Raw genomic sequence first — 10,473 nt, 5'->3', positions numbered from 1 at the left:
TTTCCAGCCCAGAGCCTCTCCCATGGCGGGCTGACTGACTGCCTACATGATATCTTCTCTTGGATATCTAGAGATACCATGGAGTAATCTTGGCCAAATTGAACTGATCTTTTCCCCAAAACCTGTTCTTGTCAGGTTCTTCTCAGTAAATGCCACCTCCATCCTTGTAATTGCTCAGACCAAAAGCTTTGGAATTGTGCTTGACTCACCCTCTTTGCCTTATACCCATGGCTGGTCCATCAGCAAATTCTTCCAAAGTATATTCAGAGTCTGACCATTTCTTTCTGCCTCCACTTCTGTCACCCTGGTCCTGTCCACTCGCATCTCTTGTCTAGACCATCATAGCAGTCTCCTCAGTGGTCTTCCTGTTCCCCACAGTCTGTTCCTCACATGCATCCACAGGGACGCTGTGAACATCTGCATCAGGTCACATTCCTTCCCTGCTCAGTACCCTCCTATGGCTCCATCTGAGAGAGGAAATGCCAAAGTTCTCTCCGTGGCCTGCAAAGCCCTCCCTGCATGATCTATGTTACTGCTCTGATATCTCCTGCTCCTCTCTGCTCACTGGTCCTGCCACACCGGCCTCAGAGTCGTTGCACTTGCTGTTCTCTTTACCTGGAACACTTCTCCAGATAGTCAAGGCTCACCTTCACCTCCTTTAGGTCTTCTTTACTCAGATGTCACCTTCTCCTTGAGATCGTCCCTTCTAGAATTGTACCACTGACATTCATATGTTAACTTCCCTTTAACTTTTCCTTAACATGCTGTGTAATTATCTTGCTTACAAGGCCTGACAGTTAAGTTTGCAAACTCATCCTAGAAAAAGTGCTCCATACCTCATTGCTGAATATCACTACGGTCACCGAAGTACTCCTGTTGGGAAGCTATGCACTGACACCAGCGCCTAGTCCACTCTTCAAAGCAATTTTGGAACTTTTTTTCTGGAATGGCCATCAGAGTTGTCATCATATTACCCTTGATGTCCTGAAGGTCATCAAAATGTTTTCCTTTCAAGATTTCCTTTATCTTTGGGTAAAGAAAGAAGTCACAGGGGGCCAGATCAGGTGAGTAGGGAGGGTGTTCCAACACAGTTATTTGTTTACTGGCTAAAAACTCCCTCACAGACAGTGCCGTGTGAGCTGGTGCATTGTCGTGATGCAAGAGCCATAATTGTTGGCGAAAAGTTTAGGTCGTCTAACTTTTTCACGCAGCCTTTTCAGCACTTCCAAATAGTAAACTTGGTTACCTGTCCAATTGGTACAAATTCATAATGGGTAATCCCTTTGATATCAAAAAAGGTTAGCAACATCGTTGCAACAAATTCACAAACTTAGTTGTCAGACCTCATTGTCCCCCGACCCCCATCCCCAACAGACTATATGCTTCATAAGGACAGGGGCTTTTGTGTACTTCATGCTTTATCTGCAACACTTAGAAGAACTCTTGGTACATAGTAGGGTCTCAGTAATTCTTTATTGAATGAATGGATGGATGATTTCAAAGCACAGATCCTGATCCCAGCATCCTAGAGACTCTTTTGTCGACCCTTTTCACAGACTTTTAAGGGGTTGCCTTAAAATTTTATGAGGTCTCAACAAGTATATTCAACAAGTATTTCGTCTTGCCTCGACTTTGTGCTCAGCATTGGGAACACAACAAAGAAGATAGTTTCCCTGCCCCTATAGAGCTCACAGTCTCGGGGGTAGGAGTTCAGATCACCAACTAATGACACAAATATGAAATTACTAAGAAGGGTAGATAGTGCTGTATGAGCACTTGACAGGAAATCTAATCTTCCCCCTAGGTAGTAAGGTTTGAGGTGATGAAAGAGTAGGCATTAACTCCATTAAGTGGTGAGAGAGAAAGTGTGTGTGTGCGCGTGTGTGTGTTTGTGGTGGTGGTGGTGGTGGTTGGAACCTAGGGGGAGCAAGAGGCCAGACTAGGTAGATCCTGCAAGGAGTGTGTGTCCTTACTCGATCTGTAGTGGGAAGCTGTAGAAGAATTTTAAACAGTGGAGGAGGCATGGCCAATTATGTATGTTAATACATACATATTATCCCTCAGGCTGTTATGTGGGGAATTAACTACAAGGGTTAAGGATTGAAGTAGAGACCAGTGGTGAGGCTGTTACTGTGAGATTAAAAGAGCTGCTGCTAATGAAGGCCACACATTCTTTGCTGTTTCTACCATCAAGAGGTGGACTGTTCTCCCCTTTAATCTGGGCTGGCCTGTGACTTGTTTTGACCAATAGAATGTAGTAGAAGTGACTGTGCCAGTTGGGCCTGGGCCTGAAGAGATCTAGCAGCTTCTGCTTTCACTCCCTTGGAGCCCTGGGCTTCTGATAAAGAAGCCCAGCTACCCTGCTGGAGACAGATGTGGAAAGAGGCTCCACCAGCCCTCAGCTGTTTCACTGTTTTAGCTGATGTGCCAGATATGAGTGATGTCATCTTGGAAACTCTAGCCCAGCTCCCAGCAAGACACCGTGTGGAGTAGAGATGAGCCATCCTGACTTACCTCACAATCAGAGCATTGCCCAAATTACAGAATCATGAGCAAAGAAATGGTTGCTATTTCAAGCCACTGTGTTTTGGGACAATTTGTTACCCAGCAATAGCTAACTGAAACAAGCCGATACTTGTTGAGATCTTACCATTTTATGGATTAGCTCATTTAATCATCACAGTTACTCTGTGTGGTAATATTCCCATTATACAAATGAGGAAACAAGGACACAGAGAAGTTAATGAAGTACCAGCAAGTTACCTGGCACGTAGTAAGGGCTGAGTACGTGACAGCTGTTATCAGCCGCATGTCCATCAGCATTAAAACTTCCATAATTGTTAAAGAAGTGGGAGTAAGATGAACAAAAGCATTATTAACCCACTTGTATAATTTTTAAGTAAGTGACTTCACCTCTTTGAGGCTCAATTTCCTTGCAGTAAAATGGGGGTTATAGTAACATTCATGTCACAGCGTTATTGTGAGGAGCACAGGGTCTGGCAGAGAGCAAATACAGTCAGTCCTCAACACGGGTTTGAACTGCACTGGTGCACTTACATGCAGATTTCTTCCCTGTTAACCCGCACATTTCAAACCTGAGTTGTTCAGGGGTCAACTCCGTGGTTGGGAACCCAAGTACGCAGACGGCCAACTAGTTATATGTGGATTTTCGACTGTGAGGGAGGTTGGCACCCCTCACCCTCACATTGTTCAAGGGTCAACTGTACCTAATATATGGCAGGGATGATGATTATTATTAGGGCATGCAGGGCTTGCTGGGGTGTGGTGAGGACTTGATTTGGTTCTCAGTGAGATGGGAAGCTGTCGGAGCATTTTGAGATGAGTGATGTGATCGAACATCTTAATAGGATTCCTCTGGACGCCATGTGGGCACCAGGTGCAAGCAGGACACCAGAGAGGAGGCTGCTGTCGTGGTCCAGCCAGGAGACGGTGGTGGCCTGGCCAGAGGGGTAGCAGTGAGGTGGGGAGATACGGTTGGACTTGGGATATAATTTGAAGGGAGTGTGGGCGGGATTTGGGCCACAGATGTGGGGTAAGAAAGAGGAGTCAACAACGCTAAGGTTTTTTAGCCTGAGCGGAGGCAGGAAGGAGCTCTGGGAACTGTATGGGGAAGACTAAGAGAGGCTGTGGATGTGTTACGCATCTGGTGGACCCGCTGAGCAAGAAGTGGAATAGAGGAGTCTGGCATTCAGGGGTGAGACCTGGGCTGGAGAGATACACAGGGGAAGCATTGGCATTTTTGTGCCAATGATTAGGGCCCAAGATGAGATCACTAAGGGTGGGAATCGAAGTCTGGGAGTACAAGCAGGGAGGCCCATGAGGAAGTTGCTGCCATAATCTAGGGGAGAGATGACGGTGGCCTGGACCAGGGCAGGGGCAGGAGTGAGCCGTCGTCTGCATACATTTTGAAGGCAGGTCCCACAGTGGTTTGGTTGTGGGTAATGACAGAGAGAAACGGACAAGGGCCTCATGAGAGCCTTCCCTGCGTCCCCTGGGCCCTGTGGTCTTGCTTCTCTTTGCATCTGCACTTCCTCTATTTGCTGTGCTGGCAGTGGGTGCTCTCTCGTCCCCGATTCTGTGTGAGCTTCCAGTGCAGTGTCCCACAGCCCCTCTGTCCCCATCCCAAATTCCCCAGACAGGAATCAGATTGCTGGGGTGGGGTGTTTACCCTGTTCATCCTGCTGCAGCTGGGGGGTTCCTGCAGAGATGTCTGTCTGCTGGGGAGGGTTGTGGACTGGGCATCTCAAATAGGCACAGTTACAAAGTGTTTCTAACAGTTGGTGTATTGCGAGCAAGAGTCGGGGTGTGGGTATGGGGTGGGTGGAATGATTGAACCCTGTTTTGGCAGGTGGGTGGGACACAACATTTACGCAGCCTCACAAGCATCCTGGATGGGTGAATGGCGTAGAGGAGATCAGGAAGGTGCGCTCCGGAAGGCTCTGGGCTCAGAAGGGTTAGAGTCGGGTTGGGAGAAGTGACGGGGATACAGCACAGCTTCTGTCATAGATGTTCCCAGAGTAGTCAGCGGAACAGACACTCTTTACTCCTCACTTGAGAGAGAGCCCCCGCCCTTCCAGAGCACATATCCAGTCGGGGAGACACCCCCTCATCAGACAGGGATCAGGGCTGGGATCAGCGGGCACAGGGGACTGTGGGAGCCCGGAGGAAGCACCTGACATAGTCTAAGGTATCAGGAAGGACTTCCTGGAGTAAAGAACTCATGAGATGAGATCTGAAGGCTCGGATGAAGGGAGTAAGGGATTCTACACGTGACTACTTGTAGCCAAGTCAATAGATACTTAAAGAAAATTTTGTATTTAATAATTTTAGATTTACAGAAAAGTTGCAAAGATGGTACAAGAGACTTCCCATGTACTACTCTACACCCAGCTTCCCGTAATGTTAACATCTGACATAATTACGGTACATTTGTCAAAAGAAAGAAATTAATGTTGATTAATATTCTATTAACTGAACTCCAGACTTTATTCATATTCTACCTGTTTTTCCACTAATGTTCTTTTTCTGTTCCAGGATCCAATCCAGGACATCATGTTGCATTTGATCATCATGTCTCCTTGGTCTCCTCCAATCTGTGACAGTTCCTTACTTAGTCTTTCCTTGTTTTTCATGACCTTGACAGTTTTGAGGAGTACTGGTCAGGTATTTTGTAGAATGTCCCTCAGTCTGGGTTTGTCTAATATTTTTCTCATGGATAGAACTGGGATTATAGGTTTGGGGAAGAATACCACTCAGGTCGTATTAACCTGGATCACTTCATTCAGGTGGCGTTTCTCAACTGTAATGTTACTGTTTTTCCTTTTCCTCACGCTCTGTGTTAGAAACAAGTCATGAAATCCAGCCCACACTCAAAGGGAGGAGAATTAAGCTCCAGTTCCTGGAGGGAAAAATATCAAAGAATTTGTCTTCATATGTGAAAGCCACCACAGTAATTGATAAATATGGGAAGATACTTTAAGGCTGTGCAAATGTACTGTTTCTCCTCAAAGTTCCACCCACTAATTTTAGCATTCATCATAGATCTTGCTTGCAACAGTCATTACTGTGGTGTTCTAGCGATGATTTTCTATTTTCCTCATTTATTCTACATTTATTATTTGGAATTCTTCTGTAGGAAGATTTGCCTCTTCTACCCCATTTATTTTATTTGTACAATCATTAATTTAAATCAGTATGGACTCATGGATATTTATTTCATTGTTTGGATATAATCTGATGCTATCGTAATTAGTTTTTTCACTCAAATTATTCCTGTTTTGGCCAGAGGAGCTCTTTCAGGTTGGCTCCTGTGCTCTTAACTCCTTTTTCTTTTTGTTTACTTATTTATTTATTTATTTATTTATTTATTTATTTATTTATTTATTTATTTATTTAACACCTCCTTACTACCTGGCACTGTAAGATGCTCCAGGCTTATCTTGCATTTTCCCTGCCCCAACCCTAGAATTGGCCATTTCTCCAGGGAGCTTTGGTTCCCTTTTATTAGAGAATGGTCTTAGAAACCAAGGCCTGGGTACTGAGTGTGGTTACTGCTACTGGGGCGTCACTGTTTTTAGTCCTTCTCAGCTGACCGAGCCAAGAAATACACATAGTGTACAAAACCACGTGTATACATGTATCTGTATTTGTGTATGTATATAGATAGATATAGATATCTGTATAAAAATAATAAACATGAGTCCATACTGATATTTCATACTCTAATCCAGCCCTAGAAGTTTCATTCTCACCGTCCCTCCCTGCTATCTTGGTAACTTCTTTCTCTGACAATGAGAAACCTAGCTTAGTGGGCACTCTTTAATGTTCATCTTTCCGGCCATCTTGGCAAAAATTGGCAGTGTTGGCCATTTCCTCCTTCTGTGAAGACATTCTCCCCTTGGTCTCTCTGATGTTGATGCTCCCTGATTCTCCTGTGTCTTGCTTCTTTGCCAGAAGTTCCTGTTTTCCCCGATCCCTTAAGTGTGGGGGCAGCTCTTCTCTTCTCCCACCCCCTGGACCATCTTATCCTCTTTTATGGTCTATTTCCTGTCTCTGTGCTGATGACGCCCACTCTGACCTTAGCGCTGACCTCTTCCCTGGGTCCCCGATCTGGAGGTCCTGAGGCCTCATGAAAGCCACCGCCCCCCTCCCTAGCCCTGGGTGATCCCTGGGTCCCTAACACTCACTATGTCCGAAATTGCAAACCACCTCCTCCTCTCAGTTCCTGTCTCAGGAGTGGCCCTTCTATACCCCAGGCTCCCAGAGAGAGCCTTGGGCTTCATCTTTGATACCTCCCTCCCTATCCCCACCCCCCAGCCCGACCCATCAACCCCGATAGCTTGTCCACGAGGACTCCTGGATGCCTCCCATCTGCCCCCTTCTAGCCTTCACAGCCCTGCCTTGGTCCAACCCTGTCCTCTCCCACCTTGTTTCTGCCTGGCCTCCTCCCGGGCCCCTGGCCCCTCCTCTCTCCCTTTAACCCACCTCCACGTGGCAGTGAGAGGGATTTTTGTGGAATACAAATCTGATAGTGTCCTCTTGCTTCAAGCCTCTCCATGTTTCTGTAGTGTTCTTAGGAGAAGATCCTAACTCCTTAGCCTGATACTGAAGGCTTGACCATCACCTCAGCCCGTCTCCCCGACTGCCTGATTAACTCCAGACCCACTGAATTTCTTCTGTTTTCTTGAACATGAACAATGCGCTTACCTGGGCCTCTGCGTGGACCCTCACCCAGCCTCAGCAACCTTCAGCCCAGCCAGTCCTGCCCAGTCCACACTCCACCCACTTTCTTTCCACTCATATTTTGAAACAGTCCCAGACATCAACATCTGTAAGGATGATAAATACAGTAGAATCGGTGGTTATTTCTGAGTGTTGGAAGTCAGGGGAAGGAGATTTACTTTAAAACAATTTTTTAATGAACATGTTTTCATTGAACACATAACACCAATAGCTGTTACAGGAGAAAAATTTAACCAAATAAAAAAACTACATTGTGTTTTAATTCAAGACAAAAAAAACTTTCAAGAATCATTACTTTAAAAAGAATTATTACTGCAGGAAGAGAATAGAGGTGTATTTCTCTGTACACTGGAACAGTCACGCCAGAATGCACTTTTACGGAGTGCTTGAATCACAACTGAGGGAATTTTCTTAGGAATTTTCACAATTATGGTATCCTTGTAAACATGATGTATGTAATTTATCTAAACAGCATCTTACAAGTATTTGGAATAACTGAGTTACATAAAAGGATTTTGTATGTGTAGAGGAAGGTTACTAAAGTATATTGGCGTTGGGAGAATTCTTGTCTACTCTGATATCAATGACAACTGGACAGTGAATTCAGTGTAAAGGAACTGTGAATGCATCCGCTTTGGGACATTTTGTGGTGTTAACTCTGACTAGCATGTACCTTATCGATAACTGCCAGCATTTTCTTGGAGCCTTCTTCATGCCAGGCACCATTCTAAGCCCTTTCCATAGATTAATTCAGTAATCCTTTCAGTATTCACACAGCCCATAGGAGGCAGCTACTGTTCTTATCCCTTTGTTTCAGTGAGGCATTTCAAGTTGAAATCAGGTGCGTCAGGTTCCATAGCTGGTAAGTGGCAGCACTGGGCCTGGAAGCCAAGAGTCCTGGTTGGTTCCATTGTCTGTGCCTTTAACCACCTTCCTCCTGGATTTCATTCTTAAAGGAGACGCCCACATTTCTGATACTGCAACTTGTTCTTTTCGGAAAAAGGGCTTAAATTACTTTTTTTTCCAGCTGCTAAGAAATCTTTCTCAACATACCCAATTATTTGTAAAGAGAAACACTTAACTTTTTTTTTAGGGAAAATTTCAAACATACATAAAAGCAGAGAGAAAAGTCTAATGACTGTCCATGCCCCCATCACCCAGCTTCAGCAGTTACCAGCACGTAGCCATTCTTGGTCCATCCATGTCCTGCACATTGTTCTCCCCTGGTCAATTATTTGAAAGCGAATCCACATGTATTATTAAAAGACATTTTCTTTAAAGACTCCCCCTACTGGCAGATTGACCACCTCTCTGCTTCTCTGCTCCCTATCCCCTGGCTTTCCAAATGCAGACAGATCTGTGCGTGGTGTGTGTGATACCATCACCTGGCTCTGTCCCTGGCTCGCTTCCTGGAACCCTATCCTCCAGGCGTTTATCCCCACTGCTCTGAAGCCTGAAAGTGATTCTTCTTAGTGACAGGGGACAGGCTGGTGTTGCTTGGCAGGCCCCTCCCGTAGTGGGTCATTTAATCTGCTTGTGGCTTTTTGCCCTGATCAAGTCCTCCTCCCTTATTTGGGTTATTTTCTGGGTGGCCCCTCCACTCAAAACCAGGCCTCTTGTAACACTCCTCACACACTGTAATTTCACTTTAAGCACATGTTTCTCGTAGAATGAAACAGGGATTCGGGTATTTTGTATTCATTGCCTGGGAACTCCATGGGCAGGAATCAGGTCTGTCTTCACCCCTGCTGTGTCCCCAGCATTACTAAGCACAGGGCCTGGCGCTCAGTAGGTACTCAGTAACAGTGATGAATGAATGATTGCCAAGGCCAATAGCTGAGCATTTATCATGAGGGCAATAGGAAGCCACAGAAGTGTTTTAGGCAGAACTGGACCCATTTTTCTCAAATGAATGTGCATGTAAATCCCCTGGGGTCTTGTTAAAATGTAGATTCTGAATCAGTGGGTCTGCGGAGGGGCTTGAGAGTCTATTTGTAACAAGCTCCCAAGTGACACCAATGCTTTGAGCAGTAGGGGTCTTATGCTGTTCAGTGTAGCAGCCACCAGTCACATGTGGCTGTGGAGCACTTGAAATGTGGCTAGTGTGAATTGAGATGTATTTTAAGTGTGAAATACCCACCAGAGTTCAAAGACAGTACAAAAAAGAGAATGTAAAATATCTCAATTTTTATATTGATCACATGTTAATATGGTAATATTTTAGATATATTGAGTTAAATAAAATATATTATTAAAATTAATTTAACTTTTTTTTATTTGGCTACTGGAAGATTCAAAATTACATTTGTGACTCTCATTATGTTTCTACTGGATCATGCTGGTCTACAACACTCCAAACTCCCTCTCACCTCTAAGGTTTTTCCATGCTTTTCCCCCTTTTTGGAGTACCCCTCTTTCCCTCAACTTCCTCCTCAAAAATAATTTCATACATCTTTCAGGTCTCAGTTATGATGTCTCATGCTCCAGGAAGGCCTCCTTGATCCCCCAGGTGGGTCAGGTGACTGTTCTGAGCTTCCAGCAGTCTTTGGGTTTCCCTCATCTCAGCCCTGACCATCTGTCATGTCCACATCTATATGTCTGTCTTCCACTTTAGGCGGATAAATCCGTGAGGTTGGGGACAAAGTCTGTTCTGGTCACCACGTTATCTCCAGAACCTGGCACAGTATTGTTAACTGATTTAAGAGATGACATGGAAGATGTGGGTCATGCGCATTTTACAGCTCTCTGTCTGGACTGTGCAGCTGGTTCATCTCTAGCCTTGTTTTGATGTGCCCCGACACCAGCACTCATTTGGAACTGCTCTAACAGTTTTACTGTGTGTACAGTAGACGTGTTATGGATCTTATCAGCCTTTGAGTGGAATTACTCTTCTGCCTCTGGCCCTGAGCTACCCTGGAGCTCCTCTCCTGGGATTTGTCTTTTGCTGATGGCATATTTCTGAATGGGGACTTTTCTTGGTTAATTTACATCAGCTGTTGTCTGTTATCAAAAAATACAGATTTTGATATTTTTCCCAGTCTAAGATTTCCCTTATTTTTTTTTTAATTGCATAGAAACATTGCCTTTGAAAAAAGTCATTAAGAAATAGTCTTTTGGGGCTGGCTGAGTGGCGCGTTGGTTAGGAGTTGGCTTGGGACACCAGCTCTGAGCAGCAGGGCCCTGGTTCGGATCCCACATGAGGGCCAGTGA

General features: G+C 45.0%; 1 protein-coding gene across 1 annotated transcript in view; it reads left to right on the top strand.

The window, feature by feature from the left end:
- The window catches only part of DYRK1B (dual specificity tyrosine phosphorylation regulated kinase 1B), a 20,957-nt gene extending 10,662 nt beyond the window's left edge, over positions 1-10,295 (top strand). The window contains exon 13 of the mRNA XM_019629751.1: positions 4,852-10,295. The gene's annotated coding sequence lies outside the window, so the exon portion shown is untranslated. The remainder of the gene's footprint in view (positions 1-4,851) is intronic.
- Positions 10,296-10,473: the final 178 nt, after the last annotated feature.

Source organism: Hipposideros armiger, unplaced genomic scaffold (assembly GCF_001890085.2).
Source record: "Hipposideros armiger isolate ML-2016 unplaced genomic scaffold, ASM189008v1 scaffold_867, whole genome shotgun sequence".
NCBI lineage: Eukaryota > Metazoa > Chordata > Mammalia > Chiroptera > Hipposideridae > Hipposideros > Hipposideros armiger.
The sequence above is the reverse complement of the archived record's forward strand: the minus strand, read 5'-3'. Positions and strand labels throughout refer to the sequence as shown.